This window comes from Crocuta crocuta, unplaced genomic scaffold (assembly GCF_008692635.1).
Source record: "Crocuta crocuta isolate KB4526 unplaced genomic scaffold, BGI_CrCroc_1.0 scaffold188, whole genome shotgun sequence".
NCBI lineage: Eukaryota > Metazoa > Chordata > Mammalia > Carnivora > Hyaenidae > Crocuta > Crocuta crocuta.
In genome coordinates, this window is record NW_027532599.1 from 210086 (window position 1) to 221176 (window position 11091).

An 11091-nucleotide genomic window follows, 5' to 3' on the forward strand; every position below is an offset into this window, starting at 1 on the left:
ATATTTGCAGCGCTGGCCACATTCCCTAGCTATACTCTGTCTATGAGTTTGTTACTCCACTTGGTGACTTGGATGATAGAAGCAGTGACCCAGCAAGTGAAGTGGCTTGGCTGGAGGCAGCGTATACAGCCCCTACCACTCACTCAGTGAAGGACAACTCATCACCTTTCAGACACTGTTGTCCAGCTGCTACCCCACAAATGCTCAGGCTCCCCCTCCTCACCACATCGTTCAGCCACGCCACCTCAGATTGTCCCTCCCTCTCCCCTTTCAGAAGATGTGCTCCTTGAAGACAAGAACCAAGTCCTCTCTTGATTTCCTCACTCCTTGGCACGGAGAGTCCTCTCTCTGTGTCTACAGAATGAATTAAAACAAGACTGTGGGGCAATGCTGGAAAGTCCTATTTTGAGCTCTTCCTGGTTAAAAAAACAAAAAACAAAAAACTATAAATACCATCCCTTAGAGGGTTTCAGTCTGAATTCTGCCTCTGCCTCAGTGTCCCCTGGGGAAGGCTGTTACTAACCAGGGCCCCCCTTTCGTCATCTGTGAAGCAAACACATGGCTCTAAGTAGCTTCCAGCTTTAGAATTTTATGAATCCAAGCTACTTTTCTTAACAGTTTAGCCCCTGACTAGATTTGCTCACAGACTGAACATTTTTGGAATTTTCTAAATTCCAAGTGAAAGTAGAATTTTCTAAATCACCTTTCCCCACCTCATTCCAGGTAGAAAAGACTTGGAATAAAAGAAAAGCTTCCTTTGGAAAGAAATCACGATTTGTCAAGATTTTTTTTCAACCCTGCAGGAAAGACACAGGAAAAACATGTTTTCTCCACAGAAATAGAAGTACAACACACACCTTCAGGAATGGCCTCACATTTAAGTGCCCATGAATAAATCGTTCCATTAGGTTTTGCTCTAACCAAGACCCTCCCACATCTATGAGGCCTGTCTTCTTTCAGCCAGAGAAAACTCACAGCTTAAAGGCAGATGAGGGCCTTTAAGTAGGCCTGCGTAGTCCCTCCCCCCAACCCCGGTCTTCATGTCTTTGTGTCAGCCTCTCCCACTCTCCCTCGCTGTACAGAATCGTCTATGTGACCAACAGAATATAGAGAAGGGGTGATATGCCACTTCCCAAACTCGGTTATAAAAGACTATGGCCTCAGACCTGGGCTCATATTCTCTCTCTCTCTTCACTTGCTCTAGGGGAAGCCAGTTGTCATGNCTGTTCCCAGCTGTGGGTATTGTGGTAGCCAGCCCCTAACTGGCCTGCGTAGTCCCTCCCCCCAACCCCGGTCTTCATGTCTTTGTGTCAGCCTCTCCCACTCTCCCTCGCTGTACAGAATCGTCTATGTGACCAACAGAATATAGAGAAGGGGTGATATGCCACTTCCCAAACTCGGTTATAAAAGACTATGGCCTCAGACCTGGGCTCATATTCTCTCTCTCTCTTCACTTGCTCTAGGGGAAGCCAGTTGTCATGTGATGAAGACATTCAGGCAAACAATGGAGAGGCTCATAAGACAGAAAACTGAGCTCTCTGCTAACAGCTGGCGAGGACCTGGGGCTCCCGGGAGTGGGTTTGGAAGAGGACATTTTCCCACTCAAGCCTTCAGATGAGACAGCAGCTCTGCTCAACAGCTTGACTACAACGTCAAGAGAGGTGATTCGTGAGCCAGAACTACCCAGTAAGCTGCTCCCAAATTTCTGCCCGCAGAAACTGCAAGATCATATGTATTTGTTATTTTAAGCTGCTCTGTTTTGGTGTAATCTGTCACACAGGAAAACCAGTTCTCAAAATACAAGTATCAAGAGGTAGACTTTAGCATCATGCAACATCAGTTGTCCATCTTCAGGAACCCTTTTTGTTTTTAATGGACCTTTTCTGCCCGCCTTAGTAGAAGTGAGGTCTAACTTTTCTAAGCTGTAAAATTGAAATTAATAGTATCCTAAGGTGTGGAGGTGGCCCAACCTTGTTTTTAAAGTTCGTGGCAAAATGTCGTCTTGATATTATTATGCCTCTAATATTTAAGCTTTTCTGGGACCTATATTTATAAAATCTCAGAGGTCTGACCTGGATCAATAACTGTTTCTCTGGTCATAGTTTTTAAAAGTATGCATGTATCAAAAAACGTATAAACGTATCCAGTACACTTACAGTTTGCATGAGAACAGGAGAAAACGGTTCATTCCTTTTGTATCACATTTTGAAAATCAGGAAAATGGACCCGTATGAGACCAGAGGAGACACTAAAAGCAAGATGTGGGTGTGAGTGTCATCCTTGATTTTATTAGGAGACGACTTTTCTTTTTAAATTTTCCCCAAAATTACAACACGGCAAATATTTACAAGCAAAAGCATGCAACTGGCTTGGGATTCTGATAGAGCAAATATAACACATTTGTTCAGAGTAGAGAACTAGAAATCAATTCTAGTTTGAATATAAGATATTTCCCTTATGATCTTAACCTGAATATTCAGTAATAGCTGTGAATTTATGACAACACTAATAACAACTGTTTACTGAGAGCTTGTGTGATTCACACACACATTTGCACATCTAATCCAGACCTCCCCTTAGACTGAATTTGAGTAATAGGTAGTCTTATCCCATTGTATGGCTGTGGTATTGAGGCTGAGGGGACTTAAATAGTTTGCCCAGGCCAAGAAGCTCGTAGTAATGGACAGAGGACTCAAAGCCAGGCGTTTCAAGGTCCGGGCTTCATGTTCTTAGTACGATGCTATATTGCCTTCTTATATCATTGTTTATACTAATTTTAGTAATGACAGTGTAGTAGCAACTGCTGAATTCTTTAGATTCTTTAGATTGGAATCTTTAGATTCCAATTCTATGGATGCGCAGCAAATCCATAACCATCACTAACAACAAAACACCCTCATGTTCAAAAAGATTTTCTATTAAGTGCAAGGTGAAAAAGGAGCATCTACTTACTGAGAAGATGCTCAGAAGAGAACAGGGCAAGGGTGATGGTGCCTAGCTTCTGAACCCTCCTCCCCAGACGACAGATGAGAAAGACGCTGTCAGCACTTTATGGACACACTTTCCTCATGTGCCTGCGTTTTGTAACTCTTGCCATCTCCGGAGTTTCAGAGCTGGCCTTTTGTCTCAGAGTATCACTTCCCTTTCTGTTTTCCTACTGAGGGTAAATATGATTTTAATACATTTCTGAGTATTCAGGGCCAACCTTTAAAAAAATCTATACACATATAATTAGATTTTTTTTTTCCAGGGGAGAAGGCCACTTATGTTATTCATCTTCCCCCGGAGTCTGAGCTGTAGTCTTTTGGTTTGCTAGTTAGGATTCAAATCAGGCAGCTTCGTCAGAGAATTTCCGGGCGGCAGGCGCACTGGCGCTGGGCAATGTTTGTTGGTCGGACTTTGAGGGGAACGGGTGAAAAGGAAGACAGCAGAGCTCACTAATACTCCTGATTACGAAGGATGCATGTTAACGTCCTCAGGATTCTGCTTTGTCTGGGGCCCAGCTGCCCTCCTTGCCTCACCACTGAAATGCAGAGAGAAGCGATGGAGCCCATGGCTCCTTCACAAAAAGGAAGTTCCTGACCATTTATTAAAGTACATCCTAACTAGGGGCAATTATCACCTACGACTCATCAGCTTTAATAACAACAGCTTGTCTTGTAAAAATCACAAAAAACAGACATATAGGTATTCAGTACTTTGGCTTTTCTGTCATACCGTGTGTGTGCGCATGTACGCACGTGTGCACCTGCTATTCTTTAAAAAGTGCTGCAAATTCACTGCATAACTAATGTGCTTCTCAAGTGTTTCTTTTTCCTTCATATTACAGTGAACTGCCCCATTTTGAGGATGATTTGTTACGATATTCCTGCCACTGTGGTGTGTAAATATCACTGGCAGCTTGAGAACAGAAATATTTTTCAAATAACCATCCCTGGCTCCTGCCTCTGGAAGGTAGCTATCTCAGACTTCTTAAGTTCACTTCCTTTATTTCCTAAATTCTTGGGGGGTTTTTTTGTTGCTTTCTTCTCTTAAGCTAGATGTTTCTTCATAACTTCATGCCACTATCCCCATTTGAAAGATAGAGAAAGATTTAAGACATTAACATTTTATTCAAGATTTCAGAAAGATCCCATAGCATAGATTTGTACTGTCCTGATCGATGAGCTGTGTACCTGGTCAAAACATAGTCTATATCTGCTTTATATACCACGGCTCCAAGATAAAAGTGGTCCCAGAGGAATCATCAACGGTAATCTCTACCCAAAAAAACATGTATTATCCTGACTCAGCTAACTTTTATGATAGCAACAACATTAACATGGAAAAGTTAAACCAATGATTTATAAGTAGATTAAATGGCTATTAGAATACACCTTTGATGATCTCTGTTTTTGTAAGGAGATTGTGTTTCCATTTGCCTTGTTTTGGGGGAGCTTTAGATAAAGTGCGTCTATTTGATTTAGTTACTAGAACAGCTAATGAAATTTAAAACACATTAAAATACAGTTTTGATTTATTTCTTTGGTTGCCATGATCATAGACTGTGTTGTAAAATCTCTCTTCTATGTTTTAGGAGACTAATATTCTACCCTCCTTATAGAAATTTATAGCTTGGGGTTCCTGGGTGGCTTAGTCGGTTAAGCGTCCGACTTTCGCTTGGGTCATGATCTCGCGGTTCGTGGGTTCGAGCCCCGCTTCAGGGCTGTGCTGCCAGCTCAGAGCCTGGAGGCTGTTTCTCCAGGAGTCTCCAGAGTCTGTGATTCCCTCTCTCTCTGACCCTCCCCTGCTCATGCTGTCTCTCTCTCTCTCTCTTCTAGAAATAAATAAAGCATTAAAAAAAATTTTTAAAAAAAAAGAAATTTATAGCTTACATTAACCAATTAATAGGTAATGAATACAGTTTAAACTATAGGTCCCAGGCACTGTTGAAAGTGCATCCCAGTAATTAAGGAAATCTGAGTGTGTACCCCCAACCTATGCATGTTTATTTATAAAGTATACACATGTACTACTTCAGGTAGTCAATATCACTAGGGCTTAGTTTCCTTCTTATGTTTTAGATTAAGAAGTATCAGTTATATTTCTCTTCCTGCACCCCAAAGGATTATTTTAGGCATATCCCATTTTGGAGTTGACTAATATGAAACTTACAGAGTTTAAACCTTATAGAGTATAAACCTTATAGAGTTTCTACTTTCAAGTGGAGGTTTCTTCCCCTTTACTTAACATATTTATTCTCTACTGTTCATGTACTTGTGTTACATGTATAGCGTTTTAACTGTAATGTTGGGTATTAATTTAGTTTTATTGCAATGTAAATGCAAACGAGGACCCCAGTGTTAAAGACCAAAATGTAATCCAGTCCTACAATCGGAAGCAGAGCAATGCAGCGTGTTTCATCGGGATGTTTAGTTCTATAAGGTGGGTGTTGCAGCAAAAGGATGATGGCATCACTATAGTCAACTATCTGAAAGTCTACGAGAAAGTGGCTCTTGTGTGTTCTGTCTCTTTCCAGAAAGACCATCTGGAACCCAGTGGAAGTTACTGGGAGGCAAATTTTGCTCACTGGACATTTCAATGGGTTGATTTATTGGCAATACAGGCTGCCCTATGGCAGACCATTGTCCTCTCATGAAATGAATTCCCCATCTCAGGGACTATTTAAGTAGGGGTTGGAGCTGTTGGAAATATGTAGATAGATTCCTGCCTAACAGGGAAGTCGGAGATGATAGTCTATGATGTGCCTTTCAATTCTTAAGTCCTGTGATTTTATAATAAGCAGAGAACAATTATTCTGAAAGCAAGTACCTTGGAATCCCTCTACCACAAGGAGATGCATTGACGGTGCTCCAAAGTGTGAAGGTTACACAGGAGGCAGAGGTTGAAGGGAGGTCCCCTTCTAGATCTACAAGAAGAAACCCAGCTTCAGTGAGGCACAGACATAGTTGGGAGCATCAGTCATGAAGCACTACATGATGTGTTTGGGAAGTCTCTTTCCTTAGAGCTCTTTACAGAGGGAATAAAAAATTATCCCTCTGGGAAGATCTGAACTTAACTAAGTCAAGGGTAAACTGATCTTACAAAGTCCCTTTGGTTTCTCTGTTTCTGTGGGTTATTATGACCATCTGCTGTGGCTAATCAACTAAAACTATGAAAGGAGAAAGAAAAGACAATTTCCATTAAACAATAGAGGCGAAAGTGTCATGTTAATGCTTTTCCTTTGACTTGTTTCCTTCGGTTATAAGAAATTTACTATGAGTCAATGGGCAGAAGCCGACAAATCATGCGTTATCTTTTTAAGAAACAATGAAATATAATGTTGTGTCATTTCTCACAGATCCAGAACTAAAGGCTGTGTGTGGGTTTCTGGTCTCTGAAGTATCTTACAAACGATAAACCCGCTGGAAAATAAAGATGAAAGTTCCATCACAGAGGCATGAGAACCTAGAGTCTTCTTTCCGGCTGATAAACAGGACAGCATCCCAGTGAAATAGTTACACTTATTGAGAGTTTCTGGGCGCAGAAATCAATGCTGCTGCTTATGAGGCAGGTGCAGTGCAAATAAAGCCCCTCAGTTCTGTCCCGGGCTCAGAAAGGCATGAGATCATGCAGTTCACACAGGCTTCCAGAAAGCTGCCAGCTCGACCCATCTGGAGGCCACTGTCGTGGTAACCTCCCTGCAGGAACGAGTGGCCGGCTCTTCTGCCTTGCCCGCTCTGCTCACAACTTCCTTCCTCAGCACAGGCAGGGGAAGAGCAGACATCCTCTTCTTCAGGGCCACTGGCTCTTACAAGACTCAGATTATGAGGAAAGTGCCGGTAGTACCGGCGGGATGGTCAGTGTTAACTGTATCCTTCTAGAATGATTTGTAGTCAAAGTTGGGGTAACTTGATCCACAAATGAAAACCCGTATGTCTAATGTACACCGATGAAGAGAGGAAACTCAATCAAGACTCTGCCCCCAATAATGACTGAAATACTAAGGGCAAGCCAAGTAATGACTTACGTTGTGGGTTCCTTAAAATGGTACCTGAAATATTTTATTAATCTTTAATTTGCTACAAACCGTGAATATTGCCTTAATTTGTGCATACATTTGGTTTCTGATTTTATTTATTTACTTTTTAATTTTTTTTTTAAGTTTATTCATTTTAGAGAGACAGAAGGTAAGCAGGGGAGGGGCAGAGAGAGAGAGGGAGACACAGAATCCCAAGCTGACTCCAGACTCAGCTGTCAGCACAGAGCCCGATGTGGGGCTAAACTCACGAGGCGTGAGATCATGGCCTGAGCTGAAGTCAGACATTTAACTGACTGAGCCACTCAGGTGCCCCTAGTTTCTGATTGTATTTAAAATCAATCCCTTCTGTATGTGAATATAATTATGTTAAATTAGTTGATTTTAAAGTTTCTGAGGTAGAGCTGTTTTTGATTTAGAGTTTTAGTGGGCTTTCACATTGCAGTGAGAACAAAAGTATAAAAAGTAATAGTCAATTCTATGATTTGTCATTATCCATAACTTTGAACATTTAAAAATTCTGGGTGAGTCTTTAAAGTCTAATTGAGCTTTCTAAGGTTTTGCCAATTATTGAGAAACTGTAATGACTTAAGCAAGAACTGAGCTGAAGTTGACCTTTGTGTAGCCTTTACGGAATGTTTTAGGCAAACCAGATGAATCATGCCAGGGGACCCAGAGTTGGACAAGTATAGTGAAATTTAATTGTACCAACCAAACTCATGACAGACTGATGTATAAACCAGAAGTGATGAGACTAAAGGTTCAGAGGTAGGGGAGCAGACATGCCTCTGGGCCGATTGTCTCTCAGCCTCCTTGGACAAGACCATTGTCTCCTGCTTCTTCTGAGCTCACTTTCAAAGAGTAGGCTTATGTCCAATTTCTGAGGACATCTTATCTATTAGACAATGAGTGATGCTATTAACAGTGAAGCATGTAGTATGAGTGTCATCCAAAGAGAAAACCATCAGTAGTCTTTTTTTTTAAATGTTTTATTTATTTTTGGGAGAGAAAGAGAGACAGCATGAGCGGCAGAGGGTCAGAGAGAGGGAGACACAGAATCAGAAGACAGGCTCCAGGCTCTGAGCTGGCAGTCAGCACAGAGCCCGACGTGGGGCTCAAACCCATGAACCGTGAGATCATGACCAGAGTTGAAGTCAGACACTTAGCCGACTGAGCCACCCAGGCACCCCCATCAGTAGTCATTTTTGAAAAAGAGATATAATTTTCACATTATAAACTTCACCCATTGTAAGTATGGAGTCCATGATTTTGGGTGAAGCAGGGTTGTACAAACATCGCTACAAACCAGTTGTAGAATATTTCCGTCAGTCCATAAATGTATCCTTGGGTGTTTGCTCCCCGCTCCCACGCCCACACCCCCAAGTTCCAGGCAACCACTGATCTATATTTTCTTGACAGATTTGCCTTTTTGGGAAATTTGATACAAAGGTAACCAATATAGATGCATTCTTTCACATTTGGTTTCTTTTACTAAGTAGAATGTTTCTGAGGTTCATCAATGTTGTAGCATGTATCAGTACTCTTTCCTTTTTATTGCTGACTGATACTTCACTGCATGACTATATCACATTCGCCACGGATATTTATGTTGTTTCCACTTTTTGGCTACAATGAATCACGTTGCTATAAGCATCCTTAGACAAGGCTTTGTAGGGACACATGTTTTCACTTCTCTGAAGGCGGAACCGCTAGGTCATATGATAAATTTATGTGTAACTTTTAATGAAATTGTCAAACTGCTTTCCAGAGTGGCTGTACTATCTTACATTTCCACGAGAAATGTATAAGCGTTCCGATTTCTCACCATCCTCACCAAGACTTGTTATCGAAAGCCCTTTCGGATACAGCCATGCTCTCTCTCATAGTCACTTAATCTGCATTAGCTCATTTAACATGTGGGCTGACTGGGACTCAGGGACCATGAGCCCCATGCCCAGGGCCACCCGAGGGCAAGCAGTACTCAGTGCTCAGACCACTTCATTGCATTTGGGCCAGTTTAAGAATGAATAAATGGAGTCACAAGGTTTCCAAGGGAAGACAGTAAGGGAAAAGGCTCATCCTGAGTAACCAGCCTACCTGCCCTGAGAATTTCTTCTCTCTCGCTTCAACACCTCATAGTTCCCCTGATGCTACACCTGGGCTTGGATCCCTCCTTCTTCTTTACCCCCCTCACTGGCCACAGCAAACTGATTCTTCTACTGTGAAGCCTTGTACATCTTTTTCTGTCTGTATCTCCTGACAGATCCTGCTGTCTGGATTGGCCTCATGAGAGTGTCTGTCTGCACCGGTCCCCTGGCCACTCTGATCCCAGCCTATTCCCTCTCTGGATGGGATGAGGGCATATGCCTCGCCTGGCACACAGGCTGGCTGCCACCTCTTCAGGCTTACGGTCCCTCTCCCTGCCCAAGCATTCTCTGCTCCCAGCGAAAATGTCTCCACACATTGACAAATATCCCTGCTGGGTGTGGGTGTCCGCACCGCCTCTGGTTGAGAACCACTGCTTTGTTATGAACATGAACGTGTCCCAGTGCATAACTCGTGACACCGTCTAGCATAGTCTCATCAAGCCCGGGGCCAGCATGTAGCAAATGCATGGAATGTTTGGATTCATACTGGCAGAGAAGTGAAGCCTGAGAACTTTAGAATCAGGCCAGCTTCTGTCTCTTCTCCAGCGCTTCCCAGTTGTGTGAGGCTGGAAAGTGATCTGACCTTCCTGAACCCTGCTTTCTTCATTGAAAATGGGGTAATCGTGATATTAGGTTATGGTTCAGATTACATGACATCATTATTTGTAAAGACCTTGTCCAGTCTGGGGTCGAGAGAAAACATCAGCGAACAGTCCTGAAGCTATATTCTCTGCCACTGCTTGACGGCAGTGGCTGCGTGCATGTCATTCTTTTTCCGTTAATGGGGCCGGGCACACGGTCCCACACTACGGTGGTGTGAAAAGATGTCTGTACACAGGGTTTTCAGGATGCAGAGAGGAGTCAAGCAAACAGAAATAGGGAAGGAGAAGAAATAAGAAATGGATGGGAAGAAAACTGCCAGCAGATGGCCTCTTCCGGCTTTATCTTCCTTGCTCTGGCTTTTCTCTCATTATCTGATCCCTGTGTGACTTTAAGCGACTTCAGGAGACAGAAAATAGAAACCAGCAGCTGAACCAGACGCAGAGCAAGCTGGGCGATACAAGGTGCCTTTTTCTCAAAGTCAAGTGTGTATATGTCTTCCTTTCCCTGGGAGATCACAGCCTGCCTGGTGGGGGAGGGGCTCATTTAGGTAAATCTCCCTTTTCCAAAACCATAGTTGTTGACAAAGATGATTAATAGATGAATAAATGCATGTCAGATGTTGATAAACCTACCATTGAGTAGAGCGTGTGTTTCACAGAGCTTTTTGGTTTGTGTTATGTTGCCACAAACGATTTGTTGCACACCTCGGTCACATATTTATGGTGCTCATGGCTGGCAACATGAGTGGCTAGAGACAGAGTCAGAATTTGGGGCGTCGAGACAGCTAACTGGGTCAGCTCCCGCAGAACTAGCTTTCGCTAGTTACTTCTTACTCTTCTTACTGGTATAACAGAACCCTGTTCGCTAACACCACTGCTGGCAGACCAAGTGAATGGGCGACGGTAGAACCAGAGTACAAACAAGAAAACTAAATGGAGACCCACCAAAAGGTGGGGGTGGGGAAGAAGGAAGCAACTGACGCTTTCAGATCATTTTTCTCCAAGTGTGGTCTGTGGGCAACCGGCCTGAGGATCACCTGAGGAGCACAGTGTGCTTTTTAAGACATACCGTTTCCTGGGCGCCCATGAGACCTACGGGATTAGAATTTGTTGGGAAAGTCCCCTTTCTCTCTTTTTTTTAAATTATTTTTTAATGTTTATTTATTTTTGAGAGAGAGAGAGACAGAGCAAGAGCTGGAAAGGGACAGAGAGAAAAGGAGACATAGGACCTGAAGCAGGCTCCAGGCTCTGAGCTGTCAGCACAGAGCCCAACGTGGGGCTCAAATTCACAAGATCATGAGCTGAGCTGAAGTCAGATGCTTAA

The 11091-nt window shown here is 42.9% G+C and overlaps 1 long non-coding RNA gene across 1 annotated transcript; it reads left to right on the forward strand.

Moving 5' to 3' along the window:
• Positions 1-2886: 2886 nt before the first annotated feature.
• LOC144244771 (uncharacterized) lies at positions 2887-6386 on the forward strand. Its single transcript, XR_013339060.1, has 3 exons — positions 2887-3163; positions 3830-3954; positions 6341-6386. It is a non-coding gene; the product is annotated as an uncharacterized LOC144244771 (long non-coding RNA).
• Positions 6387-11091: the final 4705 nt, after the last annotated feature.